The 16,930-nt window shown below is 45.2% G+C and overlaps 1 long non-coding RNA gene and 1 pseudogene across 2 annotated transcripts in view; both read right to left on the bottom strand.

Annotated features, from left to right (window-relative positions):
• Positions 1–295: 295 nt before the first annotated feature.
• LOC143842705 (uncharacterized) overlaps positions 296–16,930 on the bottom strand; it is a 43,507-nt gene continuing 26,872 nt past the window's right edge. The window contains exons 3-5 of one of the 2 annotated variants that reach the window (XR_013233309.1): positions 3,897–3,964; positions 3,654–3,785; positions 296–488 (exon numbers count right to left, since the gene is read on the bottom strand). This is a non-coding gene — a long non-coding RNA (uncharacterized LOC143842705). Of the gene's footprint in view, positions 489–3,653; positions 3,786–3,896; positions 3,965–16,467; positions 16,834–16,930 lie in introns of those variants that run through there. The other variant, XR_013233308.1, reaches the window with a different exon arrangement.
• LOC143842704 (U6 snRNA-associated Sm-like protein LSm4 pseudogene) lies at positions 10,521–11,457 on the bottom strand (annotated as a pseudogene).

Below are 16,930 nucleotides of genomic sequence, written 5' to 3'. Positions count from 1 at the left end.
ACTGGCAAGGTGGTGCAGTCCAAGGGGGGGGGCAGCTTAGAACATCACATCTGGCTGGAACTGGCAATAGCATACTGGCCACCCGCAGCCAGGCCATGGAAAATGGGTTAACAGGGATGGAACGGCGGCCCTGCTGTCAGCAACACAGAGAGCCCAGTCCCAGTCCAGGGGGGCACCCCACAGGAGAGGGGGACACATGGGGACAGCTGGCCAAAGGCACCCGGGGAAGGCACATGCCAAGCACGAGCAGGGACCAGGTTTGCACTTGCTGGCACACCTGTGTGGATAAAGGGTTACGAAAATGCAAGGTTTACTAAAACCAACAGAAAAGGAACAGGTAGCCAACAGATGAAAACTGTAAATGCACAATTTGAACAAAATCCCATGGACCCCCCAAAGTCCTGCTTTGGCAGAAGGTCCCACTATACGGTGGCATCAGTTGCGAAGTTCACAGAGGGGCACTCCCGCAGGGTCAGCTGGCTGGTCCCCTGCAAGAGTGGGAAAACAATAGGACCTGATGAGCGATGCCGCACCAAGAGGAGGGGATGAGCGGGCCATGGCGGGACAACAAGGGCAGGCTACAGACCTGGCACCACATAACCAGCTGGCGCCACCATACCCATCCTCTCCACAATACAGCATCCATAATGGTGCCTCAGCCGCCATCCACAAGCGTGCCAGGAGGTCATGGTGGTCAGGGGTGCTGACCAGGGTGCCCATGATGGTGGTGCGGAGCACCTGGGAGAAGTACTCCTGCAGCCGGGCGAACTTCTGCCGGCACTGCTGGGGCATCCGAGAGTACCCCGCGACTTGCAGGTTCCTGGAGGCCCCCTGGAAAATGTCCCAGAAGTTCCGCAGGTCGCTTGTGAAGAGGTGGCCAATTCCCAGGCAGTGGAGCAGGAGGAACTGCACCTCCCGGCATTGCCAGTGGGACCTCTCCTGACACTGCCGCCAGGTTCAGAGCATGTTGGTGAATGGACAGACGCATCCAGCACGTGCCCCTCCCAACCACACCCACTTAGCCCATAGTATCAAGATGCCGATGGTGCTGGCCCCTCACACATGCAGGACATACAGTGGCCCACACCCGAAGGGGTACTGGCTTCCCCCGGCCACCTGAGGCCACGTTACACCTATAAGGGCCGGGGGCATTTGCCTGCAGATGCTGGTGGCACGCACAGGAGCAGGTGGACGATGGGCAGCAGCACCCATGGACAACAGCATGGCAGCGTGGCAGCCATGGCCAGGGGACCCAGAACAGAGAGGCCAGCAAGCCAGGCAGATGACACCTCGATGCCAAGCACCTCAGGCACATATGCCCATGGGGGATGGGGGCCTACCTGGTGAGACAGTGAGGTGGTCACCCTACTGGACATATGGGGAGAGGGGGACATGCAGGAGGCCCTGAAGGCACCCCACTAGAACCGTGACATGTTTGTGGGCATGGGCCGGGACTTGTGGGTGCGCTGCTACCAGCACACTGTGACAGAGTGCCGGACCAACACCAAGGCAATCCATCAGGAGTAGTTCCGCATGCTTCCCCAGAAAAAGTGGACAGGCGCGGAGCCGAAAACCTGTCCGCACTACCATCAGTTCTTGGAGATTCTGGAAACCACAGGCAGCGGCCAGCCCCGCTGGGTGGCCTGGAGCCTCGGCCACAAGCTGGTCCTCTGGCAGCCAGGGCTACTGGCCGGGGATGGCCTGGCACACACCCCACCACCTCCACCTGCCGTTGGAGCATCAGTAGCTCCTCCTCCTCCTCCTCCTCCCCCACTATCCACAATCTTATGGCCTTTCACCTCACAGATGTTGTGCAATATCACACAGGTGATCACAGGAGTGACGTTGTCAATGAACATCTGCAGACAGGACAGGAGGCATTGCCACTGGGCCTTCAGGCAGCCGAATGCCTGCTCGACTACATTGTGTGTGCGACTGAGATGGCGGTTGAAGTCGCCCTCCACTGTTCCGCAGTGGGCAGTATGGCTTCATGAGCCGTTACGATTATTCTGTGACTATCAAGTCTGGCACTCAGATGCTGCCGATTGTGATGGCGTGGTTCCCAGAGATGTATGTGCCAGCGTCCTTCGCTGCAAAGAGGTTCAAATGCTTGAAGATGGCATCATTCTGTTGGCTGCTCCACCCAGTTGCTGGATGGGTACATGGCACCTGTCCATGGCTCCAAGGCAGTGTAAGAGCCCCAAGAGTCCAAAGCTGTCCATGATCTGCGAGTCACAGAAGGTGGGTTGGTGCTGCACAACGGTGGTTGTTCCCTTGGCTGCATTCCCAGTACCCCGCTGCCCCATGTAGGCGTGGCCCACCCCCATGGCCATGGGCCAATCCCACCCCGCAGCCACCCATGCTTACCTCGCCAATCCCGTTGCAAAGGCAGATGAGCTTTTGGTAGAGCTTGGCCTCCATGGCAAAGCACACCTCATGGATGACTTCTCCCACCATGGCCACGCCAACCCTGAACTGATGGGACATGTCCCAGTACGTGTCCCTCATGGCCAAGCACCACAGGGCAATTACGACTCTCTTCTTCACGGGGATTGAGTTCCACATGTTGGTGGCCTGTCTCTCCAGTCAGCCTCAGAGTGTTATCACCAGTTCCTGGAACATGTTGTGCATCACCCGGAAGTTCGCTATCCAGTCGTCATCGCTCCAGATGGCTGTCACATAGTTCTTCCTCCAGTCACTGCTCCAGTATTCTGTCCAGCATGCCCTTGGGAAGCAGACTGCGAATACGGCATGCCACCGTGGGCTAGCTGCTCGCCTCCAGGCCAGGGAGGCCCACTGCCATGCCCCACCTGACCTGGCTCACTGTGGCTCGGTGTCAACTCCAGGTCTGCCATCGCTACCACAAATAACTGTCTGCCGTATGACAGCTGTTCATGATGGCCTGGATGCTGCTGGCAAGCAGGCTACTCACTGCGCACAGCTGTTCCACTACCGCTGCGGCCCCCCAGTGATCCATCCTGCTGTCCCCAGCCCCTCAGTCCCTCCAGTCCCACTGCGGCCTCCTGTGGCCGATGGATCCACTGGCTGGCCTCCCGACCGTTCCGTGCTGGGTGTACAGAATGGTCGCTGCTGCTGGCTGGGTGTTCTGCACATGCGCCGGCCCACTGGGGCTGGGTCCTCACCTGTTTCCAGAGCGCCATCATGATTGATGGGCTGCAGCCAGGAAAACTCGCACTGCACTCGCGAGTCGTATGCTCTGCCTGGCGCCTCCCTTATAGGTACTTTGGCTGCAGCCCCTGGATACTTCAGCGTTGCCACCATGCCGTTAGTACATGGGTTTCCATGAGGCTCCCTGCTCTGCAATATCCGCCTGGCACCCGCCCGCATTAGCCACCATTATGGTCATTGTATTGAGTTTGACCATGGTCTCCTTTCATTCCTTCCCCCCCAGTATATTATGGCCTTCACCAAGGCATAATAAACAGATCAAGTGGCCATAATTTTGTGCCATCTTGGCCCCACACTTAATTGACTCAAGTGTACATAGTTGATCTCCTTCAGCATTTCGAAGAACATTGGGGGTGGGCTCTTTTTTTAATTGATCATCCTGTCTTCCACATAGCCTTACACATGAACAGTCAGGGTAAGGGTGGAGTTGTTAAGTCACCGTGGCCCCCAGCAGCTTTGCTTACCAATGTGTCTGCTTTCCATTCAGGCCCTCACGCAAGCACTGCCTGTCTGCCTCCCCGCCCTACCGACAGCCTCCATTTGAAATCTTCCACTGTGGGACTCATTAATATGGAACTGATTAACTTAATGTTGTTCTACAAGCAGGAAAAGAAATAGAGATTATGGAGCAAATTGTGCTGCTTGCGAGTGCTTGCTGAATGCCAGGTCGTTGCTAGGCTGACTCATGAGCACAGATTTCCCCTCACCTGTTATCTCAGCCTCTCAGGGCTTTCTGGGTGAAAATGGCTCTGCTCTCACCTTGCTTGGGAAAAGGCTGAAACAAAGAAAATAGATGTTTAAAAATGTTAGGATTTTCTTCCTTAAGTGTAGGGCAGAGTCTGCACTTACTTTGTTTATTCCATTGTCAATCCTGTTGAATTCAGATCTATTTGAATTCGGGTCTTCCTCTTCCACCCCTCCCCATTGAAACAGGAAAGTGTTCTGCACATGGTTAGGGAGGCTCAGAAGGGGAGGGGAAGCAAATGGAGACTCTTTCTTTGTTTTCTTGAAGGGGGGAGAGGGTCAAAGAAGTCAGAGGAAGGAGGAAAAAAATCCTTTCTTTTCTTGAAGGGGGGGGGGGAGGATCGAAGAATGCAGAAAAAAATCCTAGACCGACAGAAGTTGAGATAAATTAGGGGCTTCTCCCTTAAGGCAAGCTTGTCACATGACCAGCTTTGGCCAAATAGGGGTTCTCTACCACGGAGGAGAGCCCAGATTCAAAACAATGCGATTTTAAAATATATTGAGCATTAAAAGCACTCTAAGATATTGCACAATAAAGGTAGGGTCACTCCGGATCAATTCTTCTTGCTGCAGAAGGAAAATTTAAATCGCCCCAAATCCAAACGGAAATCTCATTCTGTGTAGATGGCAAGGACTGAATGGACCTGGGATTGGAATAAAAGCTCCATGAAGTTTACACCCAGATCAGCCTTTCTCAGTCAGGGTTTCTTGGTGATCCTGGAAAGATTTCTGGAATGCTGCCCTCTGAGAATATATGGATTTTTCCTTTGGCTGTTAGTAGGCATGTGCAAAAGAAGAAAAAAAGACCATTTTGGATTCCACCTGATTCAATTTGGGCCTAATCTGAAACACCCAGAGCACCCTTCCCTGCCTCAGATTCAGCCAAATCCAAAGCAATTTGATGCCATTACAGTCAATGACACCATTAAAGTCAACAGGAAATTTTCCCTTTTTAACTATTCTGTGGTCTGGGGGGAGCGGTGGTTTGAGGTAAAGGCACCAAATTTGCAGAGTAGCTGTTTGAGCCCCTCCTCAAAAGCTCTCCCCAGTTTCAAAAAAGACTGGAATAAGGGAGTTCAATTCTACAGGCACCTAAAGAGGGTGCCCCCATATGACCTCCATTGTTTCCAATGGCAAGACAAGATCAGGGAACAACAGAGGTCAGATGGGGCACCCTCTTTGAATGCCTGTAGAATTGGGCCACCTGGTCCCTCTTTTTGAAACTTGGGGGTACTTTTGAGGAGAGGCTCCTGTAGCTATGCTGCAAATTTGATGCCTTTACCTCAAACTGCCCCCGCCCTTGACCACGGAATAGATGGAAAAGGAAATTTTTGGTCTCCTTAAATGGTTCATCTCGGCATGTCGGAATTACACCCAAATTACATGTCAGCAATTCATCCAAGGCTGATTCCAGCAATTAACTACAAGGAATTAGTTCCAAAAGTGTCCGAATGTACATTGATTCAGGTATTGTTCAGAGTATCCAAACCAAATCACACATGCCTAGCTATAGATTCAAATGGGTAGCCGTGTTGATCTGAAGTAGCACAATAGAATCAGAGTCCAGTAGCACCTTTAAGACCCACAAAGATTTATTCAGGGCATGAGCTTTTGAGTGCAAGCACTCTTTGTCTGACTAAGAACTCCTTACATGACCGTGGGAATATATAGCAAAAATTCATTCTGTTACATTAGTAAACTGTGTCACACATCCAAATACAGCCAATGATAATTCTTTGCCAAAACAGCCAATAAATCCCCTTGGAATTCAGTTGTTGTTCACACAAACATGGGAGAAATAAAACTGTGTGTGAAAGGGATCAAAGGCTGTCACATCACCATATGTTGCTTGCCCCATCTGTTGCCATACCAGTGTGAAACATTCTTACAAGGTAATTGCCAGTAACTATCTTATCCCAAGGCCAGGGAGTAAACTCAACATACCATAACATTATCATTACTTTACAGTCATATTATCACAATATCACAAATAAAATAAGTTGTGAGGGATATGGATACACAAGTTGAACAGGGTTAGCATGAATAGTGAGATAAAAAGCCTTTTGTCCCTATTGAGTCCTGGGTATGTTGTAGTACTGAGCGTTGTAATAACTTGCATTTCTGCAATCTCCCTTTCTACCCTGTTCTTGAAGTTCCCTTGCAATACAACAACTACTTTCAGGTACATGATTGAATGTTCTGGAAGGCTGAAGTGCTCCCCTACAGGTTTTTCAATTTTGTGGTTTTTGATGTCAGACTTGTGTCCATTAATTCTTTGGTGTAGGGTTTGACCTGTTTGCCCTATGTAGAGAACCGAGGGGCATCGTTGGCACTTGATGGCATATACTAAGTTCGAAGATGTATAAGCCTTTGATGGTATAGATGATATTTATATTTATATTTATATTTATATTTATATTTATATTTATATTTATATTTATATTTATATTTATATTTATATTTATATTTATATTTATATTTATATTTATATTTATATTTATATTTATATTTATATTTATATTTATATTTATATTTATATTTATATTTATATTTATATTTATATTTATATTTATATTTATATTTATACCCCGCCTCCCCCCGAAGGCTCGAGGTTGTTAGGTCCAGTATTTGTGGCATTGGAGTGTATATGGCTGCAAAGTTGGCATCTTTTTCCGTTTGTGTGTGATTCATTGATGACATTTTAATCGTCTGGACACATGGTAAAGAAGCCCTGAATACTTTCCACCAAGCATACAATGACTTTCACCCCACTATCAACCTGACAATGAACCAATCTATGCAAGAAATACATTTTCTGGACACTACTGTAAAAATAAACAATGGATGCCTAGAGACCACATTATACCAAAAGCCTACTGACCGACAAACGTACCTGCATGCCTCTAGCTACCATCCTAAACATACCAAACAATCCATGGTACACAGCCAGGCCCTAAATTACAACCGCATCTGCTCCAATCCCACGGATAGAGATTCCCTCCTAAATGATCTACAACAAACCTTTTTGGAACTACAATACCCAGCCAGTGAGGACAAGGAACAAATTAACAAAGCCAGAAGGATACCAAGAGAAAACTTGTTAGAAGACAGACTCAAAAGACAAAACAATAGAACACCATTAGTGGTTACATATAACTCTCAGCTCAAGACAGTCCAACACATCTACAACCCGTACTGGATAATGACAGTTCTCTTTCCCAAGCACTGGGGGGTAAACAGTTTCTTTCACACAGACAACCCCCCAATCTCAAACAACTCCTCACCCACAACAAACATGGACACTGGTACTAGAGCTTGCAACAAACCCAGATGCCAACTTTGCAGCTATATACACTCCAATGCCACAATTACCATACCTAACAACGTCATCTATATCATCAAAGGCTTATACACCTACTCACCTTCGAACTTAGTATATGCCATCAAGTGCCAACGATGCCCCTCGGTTCTCTACATAGGGCAAACAGGTCAAACTCTACACCAAAGAATTAATGGACACAAGTCTGACATCAAAAACCACAAAATTGAAAAACATGCCTAGCTGTTACTCCACAGCTTTGTATCTGCAGTAATGCTTCAGCCACCTCTGCATTAATGTGACCTCCATTCTTTCCATCAAGTTCTGTGGCCATTCAAGAGTCTTGTTTTTTCCAGGGTTGAGCCACACAAAGATCCGATTCATTGGGTATATATGGGATAGATCTCAGGAACATACCTCTGACTCATGCCTCCATCTCTCTCCCACACATTTTAACTTGTAGTGGAAATAAAGAAATGCACATAGACTGATTTATGGGTGTAATCAGTGGACATTCAAACAGTTTTGCTAAGGAAAGGGAGATTGCCCTACAGCAATTGACAAAGACAATTTTAGTCCTGTCATTTTTAGGCTGCCAATACATTGCAGGCTTCTCAATAGATGTTTCATTGTCTCTTTTTATACAGTCTACATTCCATCTGAACCTGAACAACAACAAAAAGATTTTACAAAAAGGCAAGTTTGTTGTACCTGAACTATGAAGTGGAATCTCTAAGCTGCCGCCAACCCCCCCCCCCCCGAATGTAAGCAATTTAACAGAATTATCAGATAACTTGTTTTGTACTTTAATATGAAAGGTACAAACAGAAGATATAGAAGGACTTTAGATACAGTTACTGGAATATTCCAGTTCCAGAATTAACTTTCTGTAGAAGTCTTTCATTTTCTTCCCCAGGCAAGCCCAATAGATTGACTTAAAAAGACCTGAAATCTCAGGTAATCTGATGTGCTTTTGCACCATCCCAGGGTTTTCAATTGTGGAACGTTTAAATTTTGTATGGAAAGAATAAAGACCTCACCTTGCCAGGTTATCTAGCAAATTACTTTGGTGTTCCCATTGGCTCCTGGGGTAGGGGTTGTGGGTTGAAGATGAAAATCCTTGATTTCCTTTCTTCAGAGATGTCAGTTGGAACTGCAATTATAGACCCATTGCCTGCTTTCACTCTGGCTGAGAATGCAACCAGAATACCCTTGCTGTTCCATTTTGTATTCTGATTTGGGTCCTAGATGGAGCCAGAAATGGCTTCCACTGAGGAAGAATGAAAAGCTGTGAGAGAGAACCGTACCCCTCTTTTGTTGAAATGTGGATTTCTAGTTGAGACAAACTAGTTCTGATAATGCAGCTAGATTTGAGTCCAGTACATCAAGACTATTCATATATTACCTGGTCTTGCCATGAATTATGCCATGTTCACTTGTTATCTGTTGACCAGGGCAGAGTCTGCACTTACTTTCTTTATTCCATTGTCAATCCTGTTGAATTCAGATTGCTTTGAACTCGGGTCTTCCTCCCCCCCCCCCCCCATTGAAACAGGAAAGTCTTCTGCGGGAGGTTAGGGAGGCTCAAAAAAGGGGGGGGGCAAATGGAGACTCTTTCTTTGTTTTCTTGAAGGGGGGGAGAGAAGCCAAGCAGGGAGCCTCTTTCTTTTCTTGGAGGGGAGGGGGAGAGGATCGAAAAAGGCAGAGGAGGGAGGAAAAATCCAGGACCGACAGAAATTGAGAGAAATTAGGGGCTTCTCCTTTAAGGCAAGCGTGTCACATGATCAGGTGTAGCCTATCAGAGGTTCTCTACCACAGAGCTTTCTTTCCCAATGGATATTCAGGATTAAAAGCAGTCTGAGATATGGCACAATAAAGGTAGGGTCACTCCGGATCAATCCTTCTTGCTGCAGAAGGAAATTTTAAATCGGCCAAAATCCAAACGGAAATCGCATTCTGTGTAGAGGGCAGGGACTGAATCGATCTGGGGTTGGAATAAAAGCTCTGTGCAGTTTACACCCTGTTCCCATGGTTCCTTACCTGCCTTGACATGCTAGTGTGATTTCATTGACAAGTATTTTTCCACAGACCAGAGGCCTGAGTGGGAAGGCAGGCTCTCCCCCCCCCCCCCCCCAGATCAGTTTTGTACTATGCTGACCTTGCTTTGTGGTGCTTTGCGATGTCTAAGTTCCAGTGGACTCTGGGGAATGGTAGAGAACAGGAAGGCCTGGAGAATCATTGTTTCATAGGGTTGCGATGGGTCGGACACGACTTCGCACCTAACAACAACAACAACAAAGTTCCAGTGTGCACTCTCACACAGGAAACCTTGCCTGGGGAACTTTCATGCCAGGTACTTTGTTCAGCACACCTATTTTCAAATTGGGGGGAGGGGTCTCAGGGAAAACATAAAAGTTATGCTTGCAAAACTGTCCTTTAGCTCTAGCAAGGAAGGACCTCACACTCTGTTCATTACTTTCTTCCATAAAGAGATTTTCTTCAACAGTGAGTCTGCTTATTGAGACTTTGACAGAGGCCTGACATAGTAGCACCTTACAGACCAACAAGATTGGGGTGGGGGTTAAGCATTCAAGAGTTATAGCTCCCTTAATCAGATGCATCAGAGTAGAGATTTCAGAATCTTTATATCCCCATCAGAAGGCGGGAGGGGTGTTGTGAAGAAGGAACTCATGATACAGAGGCACAGTGCAAAACACAATCTGCTTGATTAGAGTACAGGAGAAATGCACGGAGACAGAAAATTGGCATGTGTAGTGAAATAAGAATCCTATGTCCCTATTCAACCTTTGGGAGGTTCATTGATCTGAACTTGTGAATGAACTCAAATTCAGCAGTCTCCTATTGCAATCTCCTTTTGAAGTTTTTCTGTTTGAGGAGTACCACTCTTAGGTCTGCAATGGAATAACCTGGAAGATTAAAATGTTCTCCGATGGTGTGTTTTTTTTTAGTCTTTTCGTTTTTAATGCTGGATTTATGTCCATCTATTCTTTTGCATCAGGACTGACCCTTTTGTTTAATGTAGAGATTAGGAGAATATTTGACATATTCAATGCTGTAAGATGAACAAGTGAATGAACCTGAGTTGGCAGGTATATTTAGGCCAGGTTATTGTATTGTCAGAGCTGGCATCTTGGTTTGTTACAGGCACTAGTCCCAGTGTCTGCATCCATGCTGTGAATGGCATTGTTGTGGGCGAGAAGTCGTTTACAGCTAGAAGGGTGGCTGTGGGCAAGAAAAGGTTTGCTTCCCACCTGTGAAAAAGGAGTTTCATTATTGTCCCTTTTGGCATACACTGAATAATGCAATTTTAACACACTTTCAATACACTTTAGAGGTAGATGTTCCTGTTTTGTACAGGAAAATCCAGCAGCAGAAGTGCATTATCCAGTGTATGCAAAATGGGCCACATAGGTTAATGGTAGTTAATGATGTGTTGAACCAGTTTGAGCTGAGAGCTATATGTGATCCCAAGTGGCGTTCTGTTGTTGTTTTGTTTGTGCCTATCTATTAATAGTGTCTTGTGGGGTGATTTTTTTTATTTCTAATTGCAAACCTCATCTAAAATTACCAACAAAAGCTATGAGTGTATGTGTGTATGTGTGTTTTTTGGGGGGAATAGTCAGCCATCATTTATGGACCTTTACGAGAAAAAAATACCAAAGAATCTAGAATTTGCTTTACAAGAAGACAAGGGGAGACAGCATCTCCGTCTCTCATGAGCAGAGTCCTGGAATCCAGTGCATCCTCTGAGGACCAGCTGTCTCTCACTGTTTGGCTGGCTGCCTCCTGGGCTTCTTTTCTTGCTGTCCTCGGCCACTGCTAGGGATCCTGCCTCGGCCACCAAACACCCCTCGTCCTGCACTGCCGATCCCGTGCCCCTTCTGTTGCTTCTGTTGCTGCATCCCATCCCGGCCCCGGCCTTTCGACACCACTTCCTCTTTCACCATGTCAACGACCTCATCCGGGATGCACAAGTATTTGATGGTGCTGCCACAGATGTAGCACTCGGGCATCCTTCAGAACTTGTCTCCGTCCCTGGAGGTACAGATGACTTCTCGAAGGTTGATGTTCATCCAGTTGTCACAGCTCACCAGGTGACCATTGTACATCTCTCCATTTTTCAGCTCTTCCAACCTAGGGTGGTTCTGTGCTGTCTTCAGCAAGGATAAGGGAAGCATCTTCCCGCGCAAGGCCCTGGCCGTTTGTGGGGTGAATTATTGAAAACATTTCCTGGCAACATTTTTTTCATTATGACTAACCCATATTCAAAAACTTAGGGACAGTTTTTAGGTTCTTGGAATGATTTAGTCTAGAATGTATCCAGTGTAAGCCTTACTACAGTAACATTCTAGAATATCAAATTGCAAGATGTTACATTTCATCCTTTTTTCAGGAGGGTAGTCATTTCCAAAATCATGTCAACTATCTGTGCTTTTAACCTGTAATACCCAAGAGACTATAAAAGTTTAAGATGGATCTCATTAGAGTAAAGGGCATAGGACTTTAGAACAGCTGCTGAACCCCCAGACTGAAAGAACCAACCCATGAAAGAATCAACCCCCAATGTTACTGTTAATTGTTATGTATAATGTGGTTTATGTTACATGCTGTTTATGAAAGTTTATGTTACATACTGTTGGTACTATACATCGTTCCATGTAATTTGTATTATATAATGTTCAATGTAAACCGCCCAGAGCTGCAAAGAAATGGGCGGTATAAAAATCTAAATAAATAAATAAATAAAATAAATAGTTATTAGTAATATGGACTAATAGAAACATGCATTCTCACTCCTTTGTGAGAGTAAAAGCAGCATGTGTAAGAATAAAATCATAAGGGATTTATTTTCATTTCATTTTTCAATCTGCCTTTTGATTCCAGAAATCCCTGAGGGACACAGTATCGCTATTACAGCCATTTTCAAGCAATCCTACATATTTTAAATTCCCACAAAAGAGCAACAGAATGAATCAGATGCTGCTGTTGCTTTCCCCAATTCTCAGGTGTTTGGTAAAAAGGCAAAAAAGATCTTTCTGTCTGATCCTGGACATGGTAACTCAGAAGCAAGTCCTGCTGTGTGCAGTCCGAGGGCTGACTCAAACACTGCATAAGATCACAGCCTTTAGCTCTCTAAAAGCTAAAGTAGTAGAAGTAGCTGCCATTCTTTTCAAAGGAAAAAAAACACAGGGAAATTTTGATCTGGGAGTCTTCTGGTGTCCTATCTAGTTAGCCCTCGAAGACAATTATCCTCTTTCACAATAACGATTTTTTGTCTACTAACCTTTGTACAGTTGAGAGTTTTTCTTTCGGTCTGAGGAACATGGTTCAGATCATGTTGTATCTCTTCTATGTGCTCTGGGGCACATTTCTCATTAATGGCCTTGTTAATCATTGTCATGGAATAAGACGCTAATAGCGTCAGATGTAAAGTTTGTCATACAATTCAGCCTTTATCATCAAGACAGGAAAATGCATCATTAAGTCTTTCCTTTTGCCACAGCACTGAAGCCCTTTGGTTTCAGAATCAAAAAGTATGAAGGAAATAAAGAGCCAGTCATTATAAATTCTGAATTTAAAAGTCCTGTTTTTAATTAGCAGGGAGTGAAGAAAAATAGGGTTCATAACTTCTTTTAAGTTAGCATCGTTTTCTAGCTGCTGAACTCATTAGGAAGTTCAAGCTTTCTGCTAATGGAATTCATGAAAGTTATTCCGAATTAAGGGAGCCTCCCTCAGTGCAAAGCAATAGCTGTTCAACAATATCAGTGTGGTTTGGCAACAGATTAGAAACCTATAGGATAGGCTGTTGGTGTGAGCAATCGAGAATTAACTACTCTAAGGTGGCTACCACCATATCATATAAATAACCGTAGAATGGTTGGGAGGAAAGTACCCAAGATGGTTCTGGCCTCTAGATTGGTGGCTGCTCTTAAGTTATCCACTTGGATATATCTGTTACTAAAATAAGATGTAGGGTCTCAGTACGAAGTGAGTTGATGACACAACACACAGAGAGAGCATTACCAGATGAACACTAGAAACCTTTGGGAATGTTTTGGAGGTGGGTATTGATGCCATGATGTCAAGAGGAGAGGCCATGGCTCAGTGGCAGAGCATCTGCTTGGCATGCAGAACATTCCCAGTTCAATCCCCCAGAACTTTTCTTGAGATCCTGGAGAACAGCTGCTAGCTTGAGTTGACAATATTGGCCTTAATGGATGAAGGGTCAGTTTCAGAAAAAAGCAGCTTCAGTTTATACATATATTCCCTTTCAATTTGTGCTCAGTAGTGACATCACAATGCTGCAAGAATTCACCCATCCCTGTGCATAACGGAAGTGTGCAAAACAGAGTTGAGTGACATGGGAAAGGGAAAGTGATGTGGCAAAATGAAAGCAATGCTTCTAGGTTTTTTTTGCTACAACTAGAGTAAAGAGCCCTGGTAGGACCTGGAAACAGGGGGCAGGAGCTTGCCTGCCACCCTCAGGGAAATGCCAAGGCTAGATCTAGAGGGGAAAATGACATCCTTGGTTAGGAATGCTAACTCCAAGTTGGGAAAAACCTGGACACTTTGGGGGTGGAGCCTCAAGAGGGCAGGGTTTGGGGAGGGGAGGGACCAATGGGGTATAATGCCATACGCTCCAGTTTCTAAGTGGTCATTTTCCCCAGGGGAGATGAGCTGGAGTCTGGCATCCCTATCCCTGGTTCGTAGGGGAAAGGACGTATTTGACTACTTGGCAGTCCTCAGTAATAAGTTTTGAAAGTGTTTTAAAGCTCCTGCTTCTTCTGTAGGAGGAGTTGATATTGTTTTTATGCCTGTTGGGGTGAATACTCTCATGGGATATTTTTTTCCTCTACACTTTTAAAAAATTGCATGGGCAAGATGAAAGGAGACAAAAAGAAAATGCTTTGAGGAGCAATTGCAGGCATTTGCTGATCAGCTGGCCACAACACTGTGAAACTATCATGCAAGATTTTGATATTGACTTTCAAACCATGGAAGATTGGTCTCTGGTAAAAATAGATCAGAGGGAACTATAAACTGCAGGGTATGGAGAGACTTCAGATCTCATTATTTTCCTCCTACTGGCATTATTTTAAAGTTACCTACCCCTTGGAAAAGTTGGATGGCTTTCTATTCTTCACCCAGCTGTTTGGTTTAAATGGCTGGAAGCTTTCTGCTTCCCATAAAAATCTGTGGGGAACAGAAACTGGGATGTAAATCAGCCTGAGTCTAGGTGAAGCTGGCTGCCCAAGAAAGCAGGCTACTCCTGTAGCTCAGTTGGTCCTCATCTAATTAGCAGAGCTGCAGGAGTAGCCTGCTCCCAAGAGTTACCTATTTAGAGCCTGAAACAACTGAGTTGCAGGAGTAGGATGCTCCTGTAGCTCAGTTGTTTCAGACAGAAACCTCTCAAATCTGGTTCAATTTTTACATGAACCAACTGAGTTTGTGTGGCTTGTGTTTGAAATAACTGAACCACAGGAGTAGCTACTGGCATTATTTAAAGTTACCTACCTGATGGAAAACCCTGAGCAGATTAGCCCAATCCTGTTAGATTTCAGAAGCTAAGCAGGGTTGACCCTGGTTAGTTCTTGGATGGGAGACCAACAAGGAAATCCAGGGTTCTATACAGGGCAGTATGGGTTGTCCTGTTGAGTTGCTCTAAGATGGCTGTGACTTGACAGCACTACCCACCTCCACCCCTTGGAAAATAAAGACCACCAGCCATGTTGGGGAGGGGCTGCAGTTCAGGAGAGTAGCATCTGCTTTTGCATGCAAGGCTCGATCCCCAGCATTTCTGATTTAAATTGGACAAGGCAGAAGGTAATGTGAAAAACCCTGGAGAGACCCAAGACCCCAGAGAACCACTGATAATCTGAGTAGACAGTACTGACTTTGGTGGACTTTGATGGGCCAAGGGACTGATTAAGAATAAGACTTTCAGAGAGCCAGCTTGATGTAGCAGTTAAGAGTGGCAACCACTAATCTGAAGAACTGGTTTTGATTCCCCACTTCTCCTCCACATACAGCCAGCTGGATGACTTTGGGCCAATCACAGTTTTCTCAGAGCTCTCTAAGCAGTGAGAACAAACTAATTAACAAATGGCTTCCTGATTCACCATCCTGAGACCTTCAGAGCCTGCCAATAGTCCTCCGCTGTATCTTCTACTGGCAATGTATTTTTCTCTTCTCCCAATCTTTGGTGCTTTAGCACCTAGGCTGGAATCATCCTGTGAAAATTAGCTCATTACCTTCTGACTTTTAGTTAGATCTAGTAAAGGAATTCCTCGTCTGCTTCCAGAAGTTATTCTCATGATTAGATTCCTCAGACTTTGGAGCTGTCACAGAGCTGTTAGATCTCACAGATGTTGGGAAATTCTAATCCAGAGATTCATGCCACTTCTGGGTTTTCTTGAAACCTGAAGAAGTTTTCAGGCGTTTCTCAATGGTAAAAAAGTTGAGAAAGGCTGGCTTAGAGCTGAAAAGGAACGAAAAAGCAAGTAGTACAAGTAGTAATAAAAGTGAGATAAACCCCTGTGACTTCAATTGACATTTTCTTACTGCTCTCTCTGAGTGTGCAAACCATGATGCTCACATACACATGTCACATGATTCTCTCTGTACACACGTCACACACACAAACATTGGTGCAGGGAAAAGTCACTGTGCGAATTCAGATTCTCTGGGCTTTAGCCTTTTACAGAACTGAAAACATAGTGAGTGTGCTCCTCCTGCCTCATGTTATCATGTGTCTCTGGGTTTCCATGACCAGTTTCTAGCTGCAATAGTACGAGCAGCATGTTGTCACTCCGCAGTCCTTGAGAATGTTTCATGGCATGTCTCGTCGGTTCTCGACTCTTTGAGAGTCTCATTGGCATGCGGAACAAGTAGGGCACCTCTAGGTAACCTCGATAAATTAAAAATTGGCTTATCAATATTCAATTGTGTCACCTCATTTGTCTGTTTCTTTACTTTATGGCACTTCCAAGTCAAAATTGGCAGTACCTAAGTAAATGGAATTAAAATTGCATATTCTCCCTTTTAAAATGGAATTAAATCAGCTCCAGTGACGATGTCACCCTAAAGCACCTAGTTTGGTCGAGGTGAAATAATGTATACTGACAAAGGTAATATTAACAAGTATTCCTTTCCATTAAAATGAACCTCTCCTGGCATCTTATCAAACATCGGATTTAATATTTTACCGGGAAGCTGAGGAAATGGGAGGTGCTGTCTGCCCACTGTCTTTTGGCATTAAAATTAAATCTTCAGACTTTTCATTCAGACGTTTTATCACAATGAGACATGAGAATATTTGTGAAGGTTTGAGGTCAGTCATGGAATCCCCTTGGTAGCATCTCACATGGCTCCCTCCAACCTTTTGCTTCAAGATTCTTCTTCTCTGAAATCCTTAAAAACAATCTCTGCCTTGAATGCAACTAGTAAGTCCACTTCTTCTCTCTTCCATGGGGCTTTTGGACCACGCGGGTTTCATGATCTGGGGGATGGTGCTAGTTTTAAAAAAGATCCTCTTCGTCTTATGGCTGATATCCGTCCGACTATTCAAAACAAAAAATAACCATTAAATTATGGTTCAATACTGCCAACAGCAGGGAAAACAAAAGCTGAAAAAACAAGTCAGAAACCTGAGGGTTG

Source organism: Paroedura picta, chromosome 8, assembly GCF_049243985.1.
Source record: "Paroedura picta isolate Pp20150507F chromosome 8, Ppicta_v3.0, whole genome shotgun sequence".
Lineage (NCBI taxonomy): Eukaryota > Metazoa > Chordata > Lepidosauria > Squamata > Gekkonidae > Paroedura > Paroedura picta.
This window is presented reverse-complemented; position numbering and strand designations above follow the sequence as displayed.